Consider the following 13,439-nt stretch of genomic DNA (forward strand, 5'->3'; position numbering starts at 1 on the left):
TAAACAACCATTCACACTCACATTCACACCTAGGGTCAATTTAGAGCCACCAATTAACCTAACCTGCATGTCTTTGGACTGTGGAGGAAACCGGGACACCTGGAGAAAACCCATGCAGACATGGCGAGAACATGCAAACTCCACACAGAAAGGCCCCCGTCGAACCCAGAACCTTCTTGCTGTGAGGCGACAGTGCTAACCACTACACCATCGTGTCGCCGCAGGATTTCTTTCAAGACAAAAGAAAAAGATAAAAAAAAGATCATATTGATTAACTTGGGAGTGTACTGGAAGTGGCATGTTGATCATATAGAAAATATCACGGCCAGGTACAAATCAATAAATAAGTTTAAAAAATAGTCACACACCTTCATCAGAGACTGAAGTTGGACTTAAGTATTTTTTTTGAAACAGTAAAGCATGGGTTTGCACCAAAACCAAATGGTAGTCAGCCGATTTATCTTTCTTGTGGAATTCATATCATTACTCATTTATGAAGTTGTTTAGCTACAGAAACCTAGTTAGTGACTAACAGGAGCTGTGCTGTGCTGTGTATCTGTATATTTGCATTATAAATTTGGTTATACCCTCCTCACCACAGTCTGAGAATGTATTATTTTAGCTCATGTGCTAACACATTCTTGCTTGCTCCTAATGTTTGGGTAAACAAAATATACAGAAAAAAAAAATTATATGTGGCACGGTGGTGTAGTGGTTAGTGCTGTCGCCTCACAGCAAGAAGGTCTGGGTTTGAGCCCCGTGGCCGGCGAGGGCCTTTCTGTGTGGAGTTTGCAGGTTCTCCCCGTGTCCGCGTGGGTTTCCTCTGGGTGCTCCGGTTTCCCCCACAGTCCAAAGACATGCAGGTTAGGTTAACTGGTGACTCTAAATTGACCGTAGGTGTGAATGTGAGTGTGAATGGTTGTCTGTGTCTATGTGTCAGCCCTGTGATGACCTGGCGACTTGTCCAGGGTGTACCCCGCCTTTCGCCCGTAGTCAGCTGGGATAGGCTCCAGCTTGCCTGCGACCCTGTAGAAGGATAAAGCGGCTAGAGATAATGAGAATGAGATATATAAAATGAACACAGATTACAGATTGAATAGTCCAAAATAAAAAACAACACAAACAAAATATCTGAAGTGACCAGAGAAAAGAGTTTTTTCTCTATTTTGTGTTTTATATAGTAAGCTAGAATTAGTGGGTTGTTGTTTCTACAGGCATCTGAGATACTTGGAGCCAACAGTGCATTGCAAAATTGCAGAAAAAACCACAAGGTTTTACTCTTTTACATGGTACCCAGTAACAATCACACTGATGTGTACAATAAGATTTTTAATTACAATTCTATAAAACTGGGGGGAAAATAAGATAATTATAGTCCCAGAGTGGCCATTACTTAGAGTGCTTGCATACTACCATACGAAACACCATTAGTGACCTTAGTATTTAGGCATCCTACTTAGTGCACACTATGTGTTTTGGGACACAGCATTGAATTCTTTCTGAATGAGAGTACTGGAAGCTGTCAGATTTATCTCTGGGGTGGAGAACAGCCTTCTTCTGCAAGGGCATAGGTTGCAATAGCATTTTACTACCAAAGAGGGCAAAGTCTTACATGTAGCTTTATTCATCTTGTCAGATTTCTACATGTTGGGTGATTAATGTGCTTAGATTAATGTCTTCACCTTTGCTTTATAGCATTTCTTTACAGTGGTGCTTGAAAGTTTGTGAACCCTTTAGAATTTTCTATATTTCTGCATAAATGTGACCTAAAACAACATCAAATTTTCACACAAGTCCTAAAAGTAGATAAAGAGAACCCAGTTAAACAAATGAGACAAAAATATTATAATATATATATATATGCCTAAGCCTTTTGCACAGTACTATATGTGCATTACCATTATTAACTACGTTTATTTCCTTTTGTCAAACAAATTGCATTTGCACCATTGGCCGCTGAACACTGCAACCCAATCGTGAGAGGCTCAACCACAGAAAAAAAAGCCTTTGACAGAATACTTACTTTCTTCTCAAAAATACAAGCAGCAGGTTCAGTGAATATGTACAAAATAATCTGACAAGTGAATAATTGTGTCAATAATTTGATAATGTTTCATTACTTTAAAGTACATTAAAAGTACTTTAAAGTAAACTATATTTTATATTTCCATCAGGTTATTTTCCCCCAGTTGGTTAGAAGCATAATTGATGTAAAGTAACAGGGTTTTAACATGACAAATGTGCTCTCATTTTTTGTATTTGGGTTTTTAATGGCAGCAAATTTATGTAGCATTTTTTTTACTGTCTTTTGACCCAACATGAACACAAATATCCTTCCTCCTCCAGGTTGTTTCTGCACATGCAAGCATGTTTTTCTTGGACAGACAAGAACAATGATGCATTTTTACAGCCTGTCAGTGCATTCATGGTGTCATTGCAGTATATTTGAATTAAGTCTAAATGTCAGTTTAACAGAGGATATTATTTGAAAGAAGTCTACACTTTTTGTAAACTTTGACAAAATCAAAATAAGACGTAATAAAGTGCTGTTCTTTAAATAACAAATCTCAATAGCTGGAAAGTTGTGAGAATCCTTGGGGGAAAAAAATCTAACCGTTTGTAAATTTGGCGGCACGGTGGTGTAGTGGTTAGCGCTATCACCTCACAGCAAGAAGGTCCGGGTTTGAGCCCCGTGGCCGGCGAGGGCCTTTCTGTGTGGAGTTTGCATGTTCTCCCTGTGTCTGCGTGGGTTTCCTCCGGGTGCTCCGGTTTCCCCCACAGTTTAAAGACATGCAGTTAGGTTAACATGGGGCAGCCTTGGGCTGAAGTGCCCTTGAGCAAGATACCAAACCCCTGACTGCTCCCCGGGCACTGTAGTATGGCCGCCCACTGCTCTGGGTGTGTGTGCGCGTGTGTTCACTGCTTCAGATAGGTTAAATGCAAGGGCTGAATCTCACTGTGCTTGAAGTGTGCATATGACAAATAAAGGTTTCTTCTTCTTCTTAAAGACAAATTATTAGAAAAGGTCAAAGATAAATAAAAGCTATAATCTAAACCTTAACTAGTTCCATTACATCACCAAGTTATGTGAATTTAAAAAAAATGACAAATTTAGGTAAAAATGCTTAGAAACAATTCAAATAATAATTAACTGTGATTGCAGGTTTTTTTTTTTACATTTGGCAAATAAATCAATCAAACACTATAACAAATTGTCTGTTAGTTAAGTAACTAAATGCATACTTGTGGATGCAGTAAAGAATATTAAAATATTTTAATATTCTTTAATATTAATTAAATAATAAGTATTAATTAAAAAATTAATATTAATTAATTCTTTAATAATAATTAATAAAATATTTAATATTTAAATATTTTAAACAGTATTATTGTTATTTTTGTGATATTTACATGTATATTGATAAACGTATGCATTTACACTGTGCATTATAGAGCAGAGATTTTAAGTTTATAACAAGTGAACAAGGGGAACTGCTTTAAGGCCACAGTGGATGTGTAAAATTTGCAGTCTGTTTGAGGAAAAGTGCTCCTGGTCAATAAGAAAGAGCGGAGCTGTTCTGTCACGCAGCGACTAAATCTCTGAAAGTAAATCCTCTGTGGTTTTATTCCATAAAGGTAAAAAATATGATATAAAATTGATGTATAATGGTAAAAAAATTAAAAATGATAAAACTGTAAAGTTTGTAGGCCTTTACTTTGACTCCAAACTTACATGGAAAACTCACATTGATTATCTCATAACTAAATGTCGTAAAAGAATAAATGTTTATATATGTGTTTTAAGTTATATGTGGCAGCAAGTGGGGGTATTGACAAAGAAACAATGATCATTCTCTGTAAATCTTTAATTTTATCATGTCTTTATTATGGGTGTGAAGATACTGCATGTATTTCTAGGAAGAGACAATTAGATGTTATTCAAAATCAATGCCTTAGAATCTGCACTGGTGCGCTTAAATGTACTCCTATCTCTGTTTTGGAGATAGACTGTTGTATTATGCCTTTGGATCTAAGAAGAGAATTCAAACAAACTCAAAGTGCAATTAAATATAGATCTTTTGACGCTCATTCAACAAAAAAAATGTTTTTAGAAGAACAAAATTGTGACAGGTGTTGTAGTGGTTAGCGCTGTCGCCTCACAACAAAAAGGTCCTGGGTTTGAGCCCAGCGGCTGACGAGGGCCTTTCTGTGCGGAGTTTGCATGTTCTCCCCGTGTCCGTGTGGGTTTCCTCCGGGTGCTTCGGTTTCCCCCACAGTCCAAAGGCTTGCAGGTTAGGTTAATTGGTGGCTCTAAATTGACCGTAGATGTGAATGTGAATGGTTGTTTGTCTCTGTGTGTCAGCCCTGTGATGACCTGGTGACTTGTCCAGGGTGTACCCCGCCTCTCGCCCATAGTCAGCTGCGATAGGCTCCAGCTTGTCTGCGACCCTGTAGAACAGGATAAGCAGCTACAGATAATGGATGGATAGAAAATTGTGACATTAATCTTCACTTTCGTTCTATATTTTCTAAAGTTGTTCATTTGATTAATAGTCTTCCGGCTTCAGCTTGTAATCCTTTGGTTGATCCTTTTCCATTCTGGGAATCCCAGTCTCCAAAAGTTGACTTGGATTTAGTTCCTAAAATCTCTAAACAAGAGGATAGTAGTTGCTACATGTTACAATTGGCATTAGAACACATTCAACTGAAATACAATCAACACTTACATATATTTACTGATGGTTCAAAAAAAGATTTTGATTGTGCATCTGGTGTTGTAATTCCAAGTCGAAACATTCAAAAAGATTATAAAATCTCAAATGGTACTATTTTTAGAGCTGGGTTACTAGCAATTACAAAGGCTTTGGAACTTCTTATTGATAAACCTCCCTTTCAAAGTGTGATATTTTCTGATTCCTTGTCTGTCTTACAAAAAATTCAAAAGGACGATAATGACATAGGGCGGCACGGTGGTGTAGTGGTTAGCGCTGTCGCCTCACAGCAAGAAGGTCCTGGGTTCGAGCCCCGTGGCCGGCGAGGGCCTTTCTGTGTGGAGTTTGCATGTTCTCCCCGTGTCCGCGTGGGTTTCCTCTGGGTGCTCCGGTTTCCCCCACAGTCCAAAGACATGCAGGTTAGGTTAACTGGTGACTCTAAATTGACCGTGAGTGTGAATGGTTGTCTGTGTCTATGTGTCAGCCCTGTGATGACCTGGTGACTTGTCCAGGGTGTACCCCGCCTTTCGCCCGTAGTCAGCTGGGATAGGCTCCAGCTTGCCTGCGACCCTGTAGAACAGGATAAAGCGGCTAGAGATAATGAGATGAGATGAGATTTCTGAGTGGATAGTATCTCCATCCTTGACTCTTGTATGCTACCTAAATGGGAATAAAAATATATATTTTTGAGAGTTAAAATTGACCACAAAGTTGGCATTCGAGCTGCCCCGCTGAGCCAGCCAGTCCTGAGTGCGTGAGGTCACAGCGGTAACCAGTTTTAAGGCCAAGGCCTTTTACAGCTATAGACCAAAGTCATCTCATCTCATTATCTGTAGCTGCTTTATCCTGTTCTACAGGGTCGCAGGCAAGCTGGAGCCTATCCCAGCTGACTACGGGCGAAAGGCAGGGTACACCCTGGACAAGTCGCCAGGTCATCACAGGGCTGACACATAGACACACAACCATTCACACTCACATTCACACCTACAGTCAATTTAGAGTCACCAGTTAACCTAACCTGCATGTCTTTGGACTGTGGGGGAAACCGGAGCACCCGGAGGAAACCCACGCGGACACGGGGAGAACATGCAAACTCCACACAGAAAGGCCCTCGCCGGCCACGGGGCTCGAACCCGGACCTTCTTGCTGTGAGGCGACAGCACTAACCACTACACCACCGTGCCGCCCGACCAAAGTCATATAAATAAAAATTTACAGTGAAAGTAAGAAATACCGTTACCGAGTTGCTCAACTAAGACTTATTTCAATGCCCTCTCAATTTGGCCTTGTGCCCTTGGAAAAAAATATCTGCCGTAAGGCCACAGTGGCCTTGGTGCCCTGCGGTTTTGTAGTCTGCCTCGTGACTGCCAATAGGCTTTAACATCACCTGCGTCTATTGAGAAAAAAATACGTCTTTTGATGACATTCTGGATTCTTATTGGGCAACTCATCAGTGGTGGATCGGACTCGAGCCTGGCATGAACCGCTCCGACGTGCTATAATGACACCAATCTATCACCAGCCAACCAGGAGACTTAATCAAACGCATCCCCCGCCCACTTGTGTCCGCGTCTGAGACGTTGAATTTTCACAGAAGGAGGGAAGAAGTTGACTGTATGATAAATTAACGAATGAATAAGAGAGGAATTTCAATATATAGGGTTGAAGTTTGTTACCGTTAAATAAGCATTGCTTGTACAGTAACGTTATGTCGTTACAACGTTGACCCACTTTTAACGTGCCGAGTACCGACTGTAGCCGGTAACAAATGCTAATTAGCTTGCTGTCAAGTTTTTCCTTTGTCGAGCTTTAAGCGTAAGGTCATGGATGTTACTACTGCTTGTTCCTGCCGTAATATGATACGTGATGTGCTGTTGTCTGTTCATAGCCACTTTTTTAATCTATGCAGTTAGCATTTTTTGTTACTAGTATTGTATGTTTCTTTTTGCTGTTTAACCGAAGCGTAACTGCTGCCATCTTGACGAGATCACCATCGCAAGAGATTTTCTCTCATTGGTTTTGGCGTCATTACAACATTAACATTTACTTTTATTAATTTACCCCTCAGTAATAATTATGCCAAGCAAGCACAGACTTGTCTTGAGTTTTGAGCCAATCACAACAGGGCAGCACTGTGGCCTGAGGTAAAACATGATAGTTTAAGTTTGTTTAAATTACAAAAATGAGTACACCCAATGACTGTCTCATATACTCTTCATATACTCATACTGTTTAATGCAATAAAACTAAATCTTTAAAAGTGGTATTTACTCAAACTGTTTGCATAGAATGAACTTTCGGGTTAACAGTGTAATAGTGTTGCAGTGTTCTGCAAATTTGCAATTTAATATTTCAGATCTTGAGACATGAAAGTGCTATTTTAAAAAATAAAAGGTCAGAAATGTTTTCTTTGTCGTCTATTTAGTTCATTTTATTTCCTCAATAATTTTCCTTGATTGAGAAATCGGTCTGGGCTCTTATGGGTTAATCAGTAGCCTGCATGCTAGTATATGTTCCATTTACAGTCAAACATTTTGATGAACTCCAGGCTCAATTTTGATTAATCAAAAATCTGCGTAGTAGTACAGTCTGAAGATGCTCTTGCACATTCGGTGTCAATTGAACAAAAATTATGGGAGGATATAGGTTTAATAAATTTTACAATTTTTGAAGTGAGTGATGGATTGATAAGTTTAGATGTGTTCAATATTTTCTTATCTTCAGACATAATAGTGTAGATGTTTCTTTACCTGCTTGATAGTTTCGACTGAGACTCCAATCTTCCTCAGAAGAGTCATTAGTCCTTAAATTAAATTCATTATAGATGTGAACTTAAAATCATTATTTTATTTTATGGCCTTGGTGCCCTGGCTTTTGGCCTTCGTGCCCTCAAAAAATTGACAGCATAAAAGGCCAAGTGGCCTTGCCCCTAAAACGACGAAATTCCAGGCCTGCTGCTGGCGCTTCTGCAGATAACGTCACGAATCTGGCTCCAGACTCGCTTGGGATTTTTCCAGACGCATTTTGTTATTTTATTTTTTTCTGCTGTAGACAGATGGCCTTGTGCAAAATTACCCTTCTGGATGAGTGTGTAAAGGGACATACTTTCATATAAAAAACAAAACCACGAAATTGGTCCAGAATATGCACTTTAAATGCAGAGGATGAATTTCACTGTGCTTGAAATGTGCATGTGACAAATAAAGGTTTCTTCTTCTTCTTATGATGATGATGATATAAATATATATCCATACGCACACATACACTATATTGCCAAAAGTATTTGCTCACCTGCCTTGACTCACATATGAGCTTAAGTGACATCCCATTCCTAATCCATAGAGTTCACTATGACGTCGGTCCACCCTTTGCAGCTAGAACAGCTTCAACTCTTCTGGGAAGGCTGTCCACAAGGTTTAGGAGTGTGTTTATGGGAATTTTTGACCATTCTTCCAGAAGCGCATTTGTGAGGTCACACACTGATGTTGGACGAGAAGGCCTGGCTCTCAGTCTCTGCTCTGATTCATCCCAAAGGTGTTCCATCAGATTGAGGTCAGGACTCTGTGCAGGCCAGTCAAATTCATCCACACCAGACTTTGTCATCCACGTCTTTATGGACCTTGCTTTGTGCACTGGTGCACAGTCATGTTGGAAGAAGGGGCCAGCTCCAAACTGTAAAAACAGTCTGCATGCCTAGGTGCTTGATTTTATGATTGTAAATTGTAATTTTAATTTTGTAACTTGTGCTGCCTCTTGGCCAGGACGCCCTTGTAAAAGAGATTATTAATCTCAATGGGTCTTCTTTCCTGGTAAAATAAAGGTTTAATAAAAAATAATAATAATAAAATACACCTGTGGCCATGGAAGTGATTGGAACACCTGATTCCGATAATTTGGATGGGTGAGCAAATACTTTTGGCAATATAGTGTATATACACTTATATTATCAATAGAATGTTATTGTAATCCCTCCTCCCTATACCTCATAAAGATCTCTTCCTTATGCCTTTTTTTGAACTGGTTTATAGTTGTACATTTCATGAGCTCCACATTCAAACTGTTCCACAGCTTTACTCCAGTATTAAAAATGTACTTTTACATAAAGAATTTTATAATGACATCTATAGGTGGCGGCACGGTGGTGTAGTGGTTAGCGCTGTCGCCTCACAGCAAGAAGGTCCTGGGTTCAAGCCCCGGGGCCGGCGAGGGCCTTTTTGTGTGGAGTTTGCATGTTCTCCCCGTGTCCGCGTGGGTTTCCTCCGGGTGCTCCGGTTTCCCCCACAGTCCAAAGACATGCAGGTTAGGTTAACTGGTGACTCTAAATTGACCGTAGGTGTGAGTGTGAATGGTTGTCTGTGTCTATGTGTCAGCCCTGTGATGACCTGGCGACTTGTCCAGGGTGTACCCCGCCTTTCGCCCGTAGTCAGCTGGGATAGGCTCCAGCTTGCCTGCGACCCTGTAGAAGGATAAAGCGGCTAGAGATAATGAGATGAGATGAATGAGATGAGACATTTATAGGTTTATTATTGAAAAAGGGAAGTCATGGCCTAATGGTTAGAGAAACAGCTTTGGGACCAAAAGGTTGCTGGTTCGATTCCCCAGACTAGCAGGATTGACTTAAGTGCCCTTGAGCAAGGCACCTAACCCCCAACCGCTCTGGCAAGCGTGGTGGCGTACCTTGTGTCTGATTAGCCAAAGAAAAACTGATGATGTGATCATCAGTTCGGGCATTGAACCTGACCAACTGAACTGAATTGAAAAAGAAATATACACTACCGTTCAAAAGTTTGGGGTCACTTTGAAATTTCCTTATTTTTGAAAGAAAAGCACTGTTCTTTTCAACGAAGATCACTTTAAACTAATCAGAAATCCACTCTATACATTGCTAATGTGGTAAATGACTATTCTAGCTGCAAATGTCTGGTTTTTGGTGCAATATCTCCATAGGTGTATAGAGGCCCATTTCCAGCAACTCTCACTCCAGTGTTCTAATGGTACAATGTGTTTGCTCATTGCCTCAGAAGGCTAATGGATGATTAGAAAACCCTTGTACAATCATGTTAGCACAGCTGAAAACAGTTGAGCTCTTTAGAGAAGCTATAAAACTGACCTTCCTTTGAGCAGATTGAGTTTCTGGGGCATCACATTTGTGGGGTCGATTAAATGCTCAAAATGGCCAGAAAAATGTCTTGACTATATTTTCTATTCATTTTACAACTTATGGTGGGAAATAAAAGTGTGACTTTTCATGGAAAACACAAAATTGTCTGGGTGACCCTAAACTTTTGACCGGTAGTGTAAATTTAATTAAAAAAAAAAAAGAAACTCGTATTTAATGCGTGTGTGTGCTTGGTCACAATATGTGAACCAGTAGTTCTAATCCTTATAGGACGCCAAATCACTTGGAGTGGGAGGGAGCGGCCCTGAAAGAAGCTCAAGCAGAGACACACACACACAGCCCTTAGCTCGACAGCAGGGAGGACGTGTAGTGAGCCTGGCAAGATGCTTTACATGCTACAGAACACACTCAAACTTTCTATCTACCGGACATTTCAAGACATCCTTTGTCCCACAAATGAAATGGAAGTGCATAATGATCCGGCATGTCGCCTGTAGTTAATACCGAGCCCAGCTTCCAACATGGTAGAAGAGGTTGTTGTTGAGCTTTATGGTGTTGTCATGTCCCCGCAGTGCCGGTAGTGGTGCTGTGAGGAGTCTACCGAAGACTGAACTAAAAAAAAAAAAGAAAGAAAAGAAAAAAAAAAACCCAGCAGCCTAGCACTTCCAATGTTAGCCGTGGGTAATATCTATTTTAATGCACTATTACTCTGTAATTACTGGCGCACGGCTTCAAAAAGGAATATTTTCCGTAACATATCGAGTACCGATGCATATCTGGTCCAGCTGATTATATTGGGCATTTCCACAGTGTACCCGGAGTGAATACACCGTAGAGCCTGTACTAATTGAAGGTAAGCCGAACTATCTTACAGCCGGCCGCTTTATTAGTAACGCTGCCGATTTTCAACGCTCTACTCTCCTATGTTTGCTACTTGAGGGTCGGGGATTTCGAGCTTTCTGTAGGCCGCTGTTTTCATCCTCCTTCTATTTACTATCTGCAGCCATGTTAAACATGACTAAAATACAGTTTAAAAAATTAATTCCTTATCATGACACACATAAATGTCTTTCTTTCTCTTTTAAGTCTGCCTTAATGTATGTAGGTTTTTAAAAATAAACTTAGCTAGCATGCTGCGGAACTGGCTAACCTTAGCAGTTTTGTTTTTGTAGGCCTCACCGAAGAGGCCTGTGCGCCTGACTTTCGGCTTTCTTTGTATCAAATGTATGTGTGCGATTAATGAACACAGTCTGTACTATTTAATTAGGGAGTAATAAAAAAAATCAGTATAAAATAATATTTTCATGTAACCGCTTAGGAGTTAAGCTCGAATTGTGTTCATGTGTCTGCGTTTCCTGGATACGACGGCTTTGTTTTTAGCACTACTAGCTAGCTAACGCTCTGTGTATTTTAAATACATTGGCTAAGCTAACTAGTGCTTTGTGGGAAATGTATGTAACTACTGGCTAACACTAGTTAAATTCAATGAAAAATAAATTTGTTCGTCTGTATAATTTGCGATATTGGTTTTAATCTTCTGATCGTTTATATTGATTGTTGGTTAGCTAGTTAATGTTACTTCAAATTTAATGTTTGTAACTGAACCGGCGGCGACTACCGAGCTATACAAGGATTAATTATATTAACCTGGTAACAAAATAAGGCCGTGTTGTAATGTGCTTTTTCTTCCAGATTTCTTCTTGTATACCTAAGCCATCTCGGTATGTTTATCATTTGCTTAAAACTGTGTATTTCCGATATGAGGTTAACTAGCAAGCTGGGATTCTATAGCGTTGTTGGCTCCAGTGTTATTTCACAACTCCTCTGTTACTGTAGAGAAAGTAGTCGCAATTTGACCTGGTGTTAAGATGCATGACTTGTGTGTGTGTGTGTGTGTGTGAGAGAGAGAGAGAGAGAGGGAGAGATCACAAACTGAAAGCAAAAACTTATGACTGTATTCCCCCACAATTTGGTTATGTTGAAACGGGAATGCTGTTCGTACTGTAATAATAAAGGTAAACCCAGTTTATTATTATTTGTGCTCATATTTAAGCATTTGTATTGGATGATTAACGTTGGTCTGTTCAAAACCCACATGTTAGTCTCACTGTTTTTCAGTGTCCTCAGTGACCTCGGTGTATTTGCACTGATTAGTGATAGACCAGTTTGACTAGTGTCACTCTCCTCACCTGACACTGAACCTGAGACCACTCACTCCCATGTGTAATTCAGTTGCATCCTGCCAACGCATACAAATCAGTGTCTTACCTTATTTAAAAAAAAAAAAAAGGTTTTCTTCTCTATGGCCAAGTTTACATTAGACCGTATCTGTCTCGTTTTCTTCGCGGATGCACTGTCCGTTTACATTAAAACGCCGGGAAACGGGAATCCGCCAGGGTCCACGTATTCAATCTAGATCGTGTCTGGTCCGGTGCTGTGTAAACATTGAGTATACGTGGATACGCTGTGCTGAGCTCTAGCTGGTGGCGTCATTGGACAACGTCACTGTGACATCCACCTTCCTGATTCGCTGGCGTTGGTCATGTGACACGACTGCTGTAAAACGGCGCGGACTTCCGCCTTGTATCACCTTTCATTAAAGTGTATAAAAGTATGAAAATACTGCAAATACTGATGCAAATACTGATGCAAATACTGCCCATTGTGTAGTTATGATTGTCTTTAGGCTTGCCATCCTTCCACTTGCAAGTGGTAAGTGACGCGCATGCCCGACATGCACTGAGATCACACACACAGCGGCTCAGTCCCAAATCACTGCTCGTGCGCTGTGTGAGCTGCGCAGGGCCGGAGTGCGCACCCTCCAGAGGGCACTCACTGTTCAGGGCGGAGTGATTTGGAGCACAGGATGCCTGCGGAGCCGAGCGTATCCGTGTATTGGCATTGCTATGTGCACGCGAATTGTGTATTGGCGTTGCTGTGTGCACTAATCGTTTTAAAAACGTTAATCTGATGAGCCGCTGATACGGTCTAATGTAAACCCCACCTAAAACTATTACCATGGGTGGCACGGTGGTGTCGTGGTTAGCACTGTCCCCTCACAGCAAGAAGGTTCTGGGTTCGAGCCCAGCAGCCGACGGAGGCCTTTCTGTGTGGAGTTTGCATGTTCTCCCCGTGTCTGCGTGGGTTTCCTTCGGGTGGTCCTGTTTTCCTTACAGTTCAAAGTAACATCGGGCAGCCATGGCCTGAGGTTGGGCTGAAGCAAGGCACCTAATGCCGCTTTTCCACTACCAATGCGGCTGAGTTGGGCTGAGCCGTGCCGTGCTGAGTCGAGCTGAGTGGGGCTGTTGGAGTTGCATTTCGACTACAACCGCGCTGAACCGTGCTGGCTGGAAGTGGGTGGACACATTGGGTGGAGTTAGCGAAAGTGGGTGGACGTCACGTGATGTCGTTAGGCGGCGCAAACAGTGACATCAGTGACCTGTTAAGCGGTAGTCTCACGACCCGGATAGTAAACAATAAACATGGAGGACATGGAGTCGTTAGTGTTGCTGGTCTTGGTGCTGTGGCTTGTTGTCACCGACAACGCCAACAGATACTGGCAAGAGCGTATAGATGAGGCGAGGCGCATAAGGCTTCAGAAATTCTCG

At 41.1% G+C, this 13,439-nt stretch overlaps 1 protein-coding gene across 1 annotated transcript in view; it reads left to right on the forward strand.

Moving 5' to 3' along the window:
- The first annotated feature begins 10,174 nt into the window (after positions 1 to 10,174).
- Positions 10,175 to 13,439, forward strand: part of ino80da (INO80 complex subunit Da) — a 30,658-nt gene continuing 27,393 nt past the window's right edge. The window contains exon 1 of the mRNA XM_060930062.1: positions 10,175 to 10,684. The gene's annotated coding sequence lies outside the window, so the exon portion shown is untranslated. The remainder of the gene's footprint in view (positions 10,685 to 13,439) is intronic.

This window comes from Neoarius graeffei, chromosome 9 (assembly GCF_027579695.1).
Source record: "Neoarius graeffei isolate fNeoGra1 chromosome 9, fNeoGra1.pri, whole genome shotgun sequence".
Lineage (NCBI taxonomy): Eukaryota > Metazoa > Chordata > Actinopteri > Siluriformes > Ariidae > Neoarius > Neoarius graeffei.